The 8991-nt window shown below is 33.0% G+C and overlaps 1 long non-coding RNA gene across 1 annotated transcript; it reads left to right on the top strand.

The window, feature by feature from the left end:
- Window positions 1-2304: 2304 nt before the first annotated feature.
- LOC140866934 (uncharacterized) lies at window positions 2305-4270 on the top strand. The gene is made up of 4 exons (XR_012145000.1): window positions 2305-2583; window positions 2777-2932; window positions 3037-3135; window positions 3521-4270. It is a non-coding gene; the product is annotated as an uncharacterized lncRNA (long non-coding RNA).
- The last annotated feature ends 4721 nt before the right edge of the window (window positions 4271-8991 follow it).

The raw sequence follows: 8991 nt of genomic DNA, 5'->3' as shown, positions 1-8991 counted from the left end.
CCATGTGATAAAGGATAATCGTTGAGTGTACGTATGAATGGAGGGAGGTTCGGTATTGTTGGGGCCAGTTTGTAAAAAATCTGAATGGGTTCGACGAAGTGTTCTTAGTGGAAAAATTCGACATGTGGCCAAGGAAAGTGTTTTGGTTCTTCGATGGAAGATGTTGGGAGTGATAGGTGCAGGCCGTGCACCTATGATTTTTAGTTTCTTTTCTTAATTCAACCAAGTAGAAAAAATCATGGGTTTAAAATTCGTTTCCACATACAGCGCCAATTGATGCGTTCAAAAATTTCCGCATCACATAAATTACCTCGAACCGATAATCACGAAACAATTTCTTCAATAAACCGAGCGAAATGATCCCTAAATATTTTTGTGTATCAAAAAAAACATGTGAGATGGCTCGCCCGTAGGCGAAGCCACTCCGACGCTCAAGTTAGTTTATGATTCAATAGAAAAGATGTATGAAAATTGCAAGGATATAAAATATGATAAAAACGTGTGTAAGAAAAAGGGTTGAGAGATGTTATGTAAAAAATACAACCTGTCTGAATAAGTGTTAGAGAACCCTTATTTATAGGAAGAGAGTCTCAATCCCCGTAGAATTGTAATACATAATACAACTAGATTTATGCATATCCATACAATATTATGATATATCTCTAAAATATAAATAAAGATATGATAAGATTTTTATGATATCATCATATTCATATAAGACAAATAAGTTTACCAAATTACTAATTTTTCATTAAAAAATCTATAAAATAGTAATAACAATAAAAATAATTATTAATATAATAACTATAGTAATTATTATTATTAAGTACAACAATAATAAAAAAATAATAATAACAATAATCCTAACTATACTTGTTATATTAGAACAATAAACGTAATATAATAATAATAATTATTATAATAATCAATAATGGTGATTATTAATTAATTATAATAACAATTATTAAATACTAGCAACCGTGGTACACGCATTGCGTATGTAACGAAAAAATGTGGCAAACACGTTCGTGTATAACTTAACACATGTTATTTATCTTGAAAATAATTATTTTATAAGATTAAATTACATACTAAGCTAAATAATTTAAAATAATTCGATAAATTATGTAAATGCAATTAAATAGACACACACATGCTATGAAATTTTAATAAATATATTACAATCCTTACTTTTAGTTAGTTAATTAAAGCAATAAAGATTAATTTATAAAACTACATAAATAACAAACTACATACACGAATTATTTGGACTTAAAATTGCTTACAATTTAAGTTTAAATGCATTCAAGCGTGTGCGTGTGTATATCGAATAAAATTTATGGACTTAAATTATTTCTAAAAGTTTGGTACGTTTCTATAGAAATTATTATAAGGTAAACCAATTAGATCAATTTTAGATAAGTTATAATTAACTAACTAAGGATTGTAAATGAGATTTTTAGGTAGTCATACATAAAAATCTTGAAAATAATTATTCGAACTATCATGAAAATACTTTTTGTAGTAAACAAACTACATAAGATGAAATAACATAAATATTGAAAATTCAAATAAAAAATATAAACGAATTTAATTCATAGTATATGAAAAATTGAGATAAGATATAGATGAAATTACTCTCAATTTGCCAATCGTACCATTTGATTACAGTTAATGATAAATAATCCACAATTCATACTTCCAATAGTTAGAAGCTATAAATTAACATATAATAAAATTCCATTTTACGTTTTACATGTGAAATAAATTAACATATATTTGTTAACGAAATCAACATCTGTTTGAGAATAACGAAAAAGTCATAGACAGAGAAATTAAAGAAATTATGATTTTATTTACGCCTATATATTGAAGAAGATAATAGGTAATTTAGATGCCTCAAAGTGAATATTGAGCATTAAAATACAAATTTATAACAACAAATACTATATAACCAAGCAAATATTCACAAAATTGCACCATGTTTCATTAAATTTTTTTTGAAAAAAAGAACGTTTTAGTATACATAATAAAGTGCAATTATTGTACTACTTATTCCTTCATTACCAAATAAATATTATGTCTTAAAATATCAACTAAACCAACATACATGCCAGTTCAATGATAATACAGAATGAACTTATAAATTGATGGGCATTTTCCCAGTAACATCATTTGAGTATAAATACTAATTATAATAAACCTATGTTGCAGATAAATTAGTAGCTAGTAAATTATTGAAGAAAGAATAGCCACATAAAATTAAACTGTCTCACGGTACGGATCTTTGACCCATCCCCATTGTCCTTACCCGCTAAATTTTAATCTTTATGTAAAATTGAACGGAGATTCCGCATCTCGAGAGAAATTCCCAACCCCATATCGAATCGAAGTTATAACTCTGTTAATTCAACAAGAGAGATTTCCCATCACTGCGTCGGCGATCTCTTGGTCCTCTCCATCGACGACGGCTCACATGCGGCGCAGCCATTAGCATCGCCCTCGATCGGCGTCTCCAAAACCATCGATCAAATCCTCGGCAACGCCTTCTGCTGGAATCCCAAAGAGTACTACGGAATCCAGGTACTTGGATGAATTGTAACTAAACATACATTCTGTCTCAATTCGATCGATTGGTGACATAACGACGCTATGGCTACTGCTTCAAGTAATTTATTTCCCTCGAATTCACTCGATTTGACGGTATCCTAGATTTCGAGTGAAAAAATATATGTATGTCGGATGGATGAGTTCTCAAGTAATTTTTTTTATCCAGAGAGAATCACAGAAAACAGCTTGAGTTAGAAGAGGCGCGTAAAGCAAGACTTGCACCTGCCAAGGTGGATGAAGATGGGAAGGAAATCAACCCCCATATTCCACAGTATATATAGGTCTTCAGCTCCTTGGTATTTATTTGAATGTGGAAAGACTGGTACGTTGCGGGTTTTATTTCCTACCTCAAGTTTTGTTCTTTGCATCTATTAGCCTGGAACCGTGATATTATTAATGTTCTTCTTCTCTTTGTTGTCTTTTTAGAGTTTGAAACATCAACGGAGTGGAAATCGGATCCCAATTATACCAAACCTTGGTATGATATAGGTGCTAAGACTTTTCAAGCTGTCAAGTTCAGGAAGGGTAGCTTCCCAATCCTTTCTTGATATTGTGGTGCATCTGTCCTTTCAAATTTGTTCATTTTTTGGTTAATGCGGACGCAAATGGCTATGTTATGCTAATGCAAATGGCTATTTTCAAATTTTTTCCTTTCAACTTGAAGTTTCAGAAATTGTAGTTTTTGTAGTTGTTAATTTTCAAAAGGGAATATGTCGAGTCTTCTTGTGCTATGATGACGACTGATTTTTTATGAGTTTTTTTTATGGGTGAGGTGGGAGGGGTTTCTTCCAGAAAACATAACCGATAGTTTTCTCTGATAAGTAGGAGCTTTAATTTATAGTTATAATATATTCGATTGTTCATGATTCTTAAAGATGCGTTCTTATGTAAATTTTCCTCATTCTCCTAGGTGGCAAAAATAGTGCTGATAGGTCTCTTCTTTTGGATCTTATATGTACTGGGTTTCCCAGAATCCTCCACCAACACACCTTTTTCTAATATCTGGTGACACATATTTTTGCTGGAATCTTACATCGAGTGAGAATGAGCAATTAAAATACCTTATTAGCAAGTTCAGATAGTGCTCCCAGCGTTCTGTGCGGTGCAGAAACTATCCTCTGGCAATGGAGTGATTTGTTGAGGGGAGAGAATCTTACAGGGAAGCAGTTTAACCAGCCTCTTGATGGCCCTTATGGTTCTTGGTATGGACATTACAAGGTTTCTCTTGAGGATCCATTTGCGTGCTTCATTGCATTAGCCATCTGTTTTTGGAGGGTTTGTGTGCAATACGCCAGATATAATACCGAGGAAGAGCAGCAGAATGTTGAGCAAAGTGAACCTTCATGTTCTGGTAGGCATGCCTTACAAGCCTCTAGCTTCAGAGATTTGATGGGTTTTGTTGATAAGAAAGAGACTGAAATTAAGAAAATGTTATGGAGAAAGAATGAAAATTCAAAGAGGCGTGCCAGTTATCAGTTTTGAGGAGCAGCGTAGTTGATGTGGTTTTGTTTGTAGACATCTCTATGCTCTTCTTATAATGTACATTTTGAATACATATTGTAATTCTAGTTGATGTAATTGTTTTGTCCGTGCTGTCGAAAGATGAAATAGGAGGGAAGAACGGATTTCATTACACTGAATATAACAATTTATACTTTAAGAGAGAATCTTTAGAAATATTTGGATTTTGATACTAAACTTATCTCCCAGTTATGATTTAAGTTTCTCTGCTATTCATGTTTCATCTCGAGAACTTTCAATTGTTATCTCATTATGCTTCTTCTTTGCATCTGAACGTGGGTTCCATTGTCTCAATTGAATTAGGCTCCCTACCCTTGTGTACATTTTACTTGAATATCATCATTCAATTCTCAGCTGATGGGGCAAGTTGAAAAGACAAACTCAAAAGTATTAGTTTTACATGAAAGTAAGACTTTCTAACGAGTGCTAATTTGAAATGTATAGTATTATTTTTTTTGTGAAATATATTAGTTTTTATGATAAAAATATTAGTTTTTATCTGAAAAATATTAGTTCAAACATATTTAAGTTTGACAGAATATTAGTTTTTCTGTTAAAAATATTAATTTTTGAATCAAAAGTGTTATGTTTTATATTAAAAGTATTACTTTTAACCTGTTTAATTTGAAATAAAACGTATTACTTTTTTCACGAAAAATATTATTTATTAAAAGTATTAATGTTTATGATAAAACTATTAGTTTTTTTGAAAAAAATTTACAATTTATAATCATATATTACAAAACAAAATTTTCATGTGAAATAACAATTAATTTTCAAGTAATATTTTGACCAAAAAGTAGTATTTTTGGCCAAAAAAATAATACATTTTATAATCATATATTAAAAAGTAATATATATTTATATTTATGTCCAAGTAATATTTTTGACAAAACATAATAATACTTTTGACATAAAAACTAATACTTTTTTTTTCCAAAAAAGTAATAATATTCATGTGAAATAACAATACATACAACATAATACTTTTAGCACAAAAACGAATACTATTTATGTCAAACAAACATAAGTTAGAAGTAATATTTTTGACATAAAAAACTAATAATTTTCATGTCAAATAAACATACGTTAAGAAGTTGTGAGGCCCCTGTCCTACATGGGAAAAATCAAAGGTTTAAAATGGATTTAAAATAGGCTACAATGGACTTCTATAGCAACTTGAGTTAATCATTTTCGTAAAGCGAAGACGAATACGAAGTAGTTGCTATAGGGGCCCATTGTGCAGTCGCGCAGACGCGGGCCTGGGCCCGGGGCGTGACAGAATGATATCAGAGCCGATCACCAGCCGGAAGACCCCGTGAAATAAGTGCTATGCAGGGCAAAGTGCTACGTGCGTGGGAGTCACCTCTTGAACCTGTGGGGCAAAGTATTACATGACGGGAGCCACCTCTTGAACCCGTAGGAGCCACCTCTAGATTTTCGATGCTAGGATCGCGACGAGGACGTCGCGTTCTGAAGGAGGGGTGATTGTGAGGCCCCTGTCCCACATGAGAAAAATCAAAGGTTTAAAATGGATTTAAAATGGGCTACAATGGACTTCTATAGCAACTTGGGTTAATCATTTTCGTAAAGCGAGGACGAATACGAAGTAGTTGCTATAGGGGCCCATTGTGCAGTCGCGCAGACGCGGGCCTGGGCCCGGGGGGTGACAGAAGTAATAATTTTTATATCAAATAAAATTATGTTAGAAGCAATAGGTTTTTATATAAAATTTAATACTTTTAGCATAAAAACTAATACTTTTTTATAAAAATAATAATATTTTTAAAATAAGCATACTATAGAAGTAATACTTTTGACAAACAAACTAATATTTAAGCACAAAAACTAATATTTTTTTATGTCAAATAAGCATACATGAGAAATAACACTTTTGTCATGAAACTAATAATTTTATCATAAAAATTAATACATGTGAGAAAGTAATATTACTTATGTCAACTAAACATACGATAGAAATAATATTTTTTTGACATAAAAATTTATATTTTCAGCATAAATACTAATTTTTTTTTATGTTGAATAAGAATAAGTTAGAAATAAAAGTTTTTACCTCAAATAATCATAAAAACATAAGAACCAAATAGTTTATTAGCATTTTTGTAAGGACCCGATTTTAATATGTTAATTAATTTGTGTGTTACAAATATGTATTATTAAATATCGGTTTATAGACGATATTAAAATGCATATTTTATTTATAGAGCACACAAGAGTTGAAATAACTCGAACCGGGTCAAATTCTAACCCCGAACGAATAAAACAAGATACACATTAAACTAATACATATCTATTAAACTAAATATGGATATATATATACGACTCTCTCTCTCCTCGTCTTTTCCACCGGCTTCTGCGTCTTCTTCTTCCTTTTCATTTCAAACTTTTCCCGTTGCTTCAAATCGCCGTATCTTTGCCGTCGGTAATCGATTTTTGAAAATAAATATAGTTCTGGAATCCTCGCGACGTAAGCTTTCTTTTGGTACCAATATTGTAAGGTTTTATCGCGTCGCTCAAAGCTCGAATTCCGACAGCCGCCGCCGTTCGCCGCCTGCTTCGCCGCCGATCGCCGCTTGCTGCAGGAGGAAGGTTATTCAGACTAGTTGGAGCTTTATTTCTTAGCTTTGAGGTATTATATCGGAGTCGATTGAATGTATTGGCTATTTTTCAGAAATTATTGGGGATTAATTTTGAATTTCCAGATTTTTAATATTGGGAATTTTCGAATTTTAGTGTTGATTATTCATTAATAGAGTGTTTAGATGCTCTAGAAAATATAAATGCGAATTTTCAAAATTTGTAGGAATTTTCGGAAAAATTCAAATTGTTCTAATTTCGGTATTTCGACGTTTAAGAGTCGTATATTCGATTTTTTGACATTGATAGAATGCTTTGAATGAAATATGAAATTTTGGAAATGTTAGTTTGATTTTTAGATTTAGTTTCAATAATTCTCAGATTTGTACTAGGGATTAGGAATTAATATGCATAAATGGTTTTTCACAGGATTGGAGTATTCGAATAATACTTGAGATATTTCTGTGGTAAATTAAGTGTTGGTTGAGGAACGTATGAGCCGTTTAATTACGTCGCCTATAATGGCATGCAATGATATTAAGTATTTTGTAACGAGTGATAACGTGTTTTATGTGCTTATGTGGATTATATGATTGCATTCACTCATTTATAATTTTTCATAGCACGTTGAGCCTTGACTCCTTTGATTGCTATTGATATTGATCTCTTGAGATGTATTGAGTTATCGATGGAGCGAGTGACATTATTTAGTGCACTCCTGATTTAGCACGAGACCGAGCGGGTAGCAACCGTGCTCTCGATGCTACGTACGACACTCCTGATGACAGCATGAGGCCGGACGGGTAGCTCCTGTCGCCCTCGATGCTACGTGTGTGGATTAGCAGTGATGATTCGAGGTCTGCTGCGTTCCTAGCACGGGTGGCCACTGAGATTATTGTGATACGTTTTGTTTGGACTCCATTTGGTATCCCTTATTCTATTGATACCTGTCACGCATTACATTGCATTTCATTGCATTGTACTTGATTTTATTCATGTCAGTTATATTTGTCGTAATTTTTCTAGTTCTCTGTACTGGGGTCCGACCCCTGTTTTCTTTTTATGCTGTGGTTGTTTGTGATTCAATAGCAGGTTATCCAGGGGGATTTGACGCATCTGGTGGAGCGTCATCTAGTGGTACCCAGTGAGTCGAGTGTGAAGTCAAGTTCCCAGATATATGTATATATCAGTTTAGCGAGTTTTATATTTGCCGAGGTGATGCCCTGTGTATCTGTATCGATAGTTTTGGACTTTGTTTTGGATTGTTATTTGTGTGATCGAGCCTTGCCGGCTCTGCATGTGTTTAGTCCTGGCCAGTGCGGCTATAGGTTTGTAAATTGGAGTTGTGACTCTATTTTCGAGTATATATTGCTGGTTGTGTTGTACAGGTTTTTGGGATGTCCTATTTACGAATAGGTCATGCCGAATTTTCTGTAGGCCCAAAACGCAAATTTTTAACTCGTTTTCGCTGTTTACATTAGTTAATCCTGTTTGTTTGATCATTAAATATTAAATCAGGACACGGGCCCTTTCAATTTTTCTGCTGTATATTGATAAATTGTTGTCATCAAGAAATGAACAGGTGAATATGGAAAAACCAGCAAAGTTAGATCCACCCGAACAAAAAATTCTTAGGAAACTTACAAGAAGAAAAAGGAAAAGTAACCCCCACATCCCTTCCTAGGCCTAAGTAACTCAATTCTCAGTAGACTTTAAGATGCCATTGTTTTTTCTTGTTCAGCTTTGATACCTTCTCATCCCATCTTTCACCTCTCTTTTCCGTGACCTTTTCATCGTGTCTTGAATCTCAAGCATCATTCCTTAAGATCATAGAAGTAAATGTGTGCCTCATTATCCAAAAAAATAATACATTTTATAATTCAAGGGTGTCGGAAGTTCAAGGATGCACAAGGATTGTTAAGCTTGTATAAGGCAGCACATCTTAGGACACACAAAGAGGATATTCTAGAGGAAGCACTGTAGTTTTGCGGCAAGAACCTCGAATCCAAATTTCTCCACATGAACGATTCGCCGCTCGCGAAACAAATTAAAAAGCCATCATTACATCCAATCCAAGAATTTTCCGAGTTAAGAATGCATAAAAGCAGCACAGAAATCCTTCGAAGATAATGATGATGCTGCTGAACTGATAGCCTACCAATCAATTTATGTAAACAAACACCAAATGAAAAACGGCATCCACAAAAAAAGCCTATCTTTGTAATTCTCAATCCCATAAAACATTCCAAAAAATAATTAGAA

The sequence above is a fragment of the Henckelia pumila genome, chromosome 4 (genome assembly GCF_033568475.1).
Source record: "Henckelia pumila isolate YLH828 chromosome 4, ASM3356847v2, whole genome shotgun sequence".
Classification (NCBI taxonomy): Eukaryota; Viridiplantae; Streptophyta; class Magnoliopsida; order Lamiales; family Gesneriaceae; genus Henckelia; species Henckelia pumila.
The sequence above is the reverse complement of the archived record's forward strand: the minus strand, read 5'-3'. Positions and strand labels throughout refer to the sequence as shown.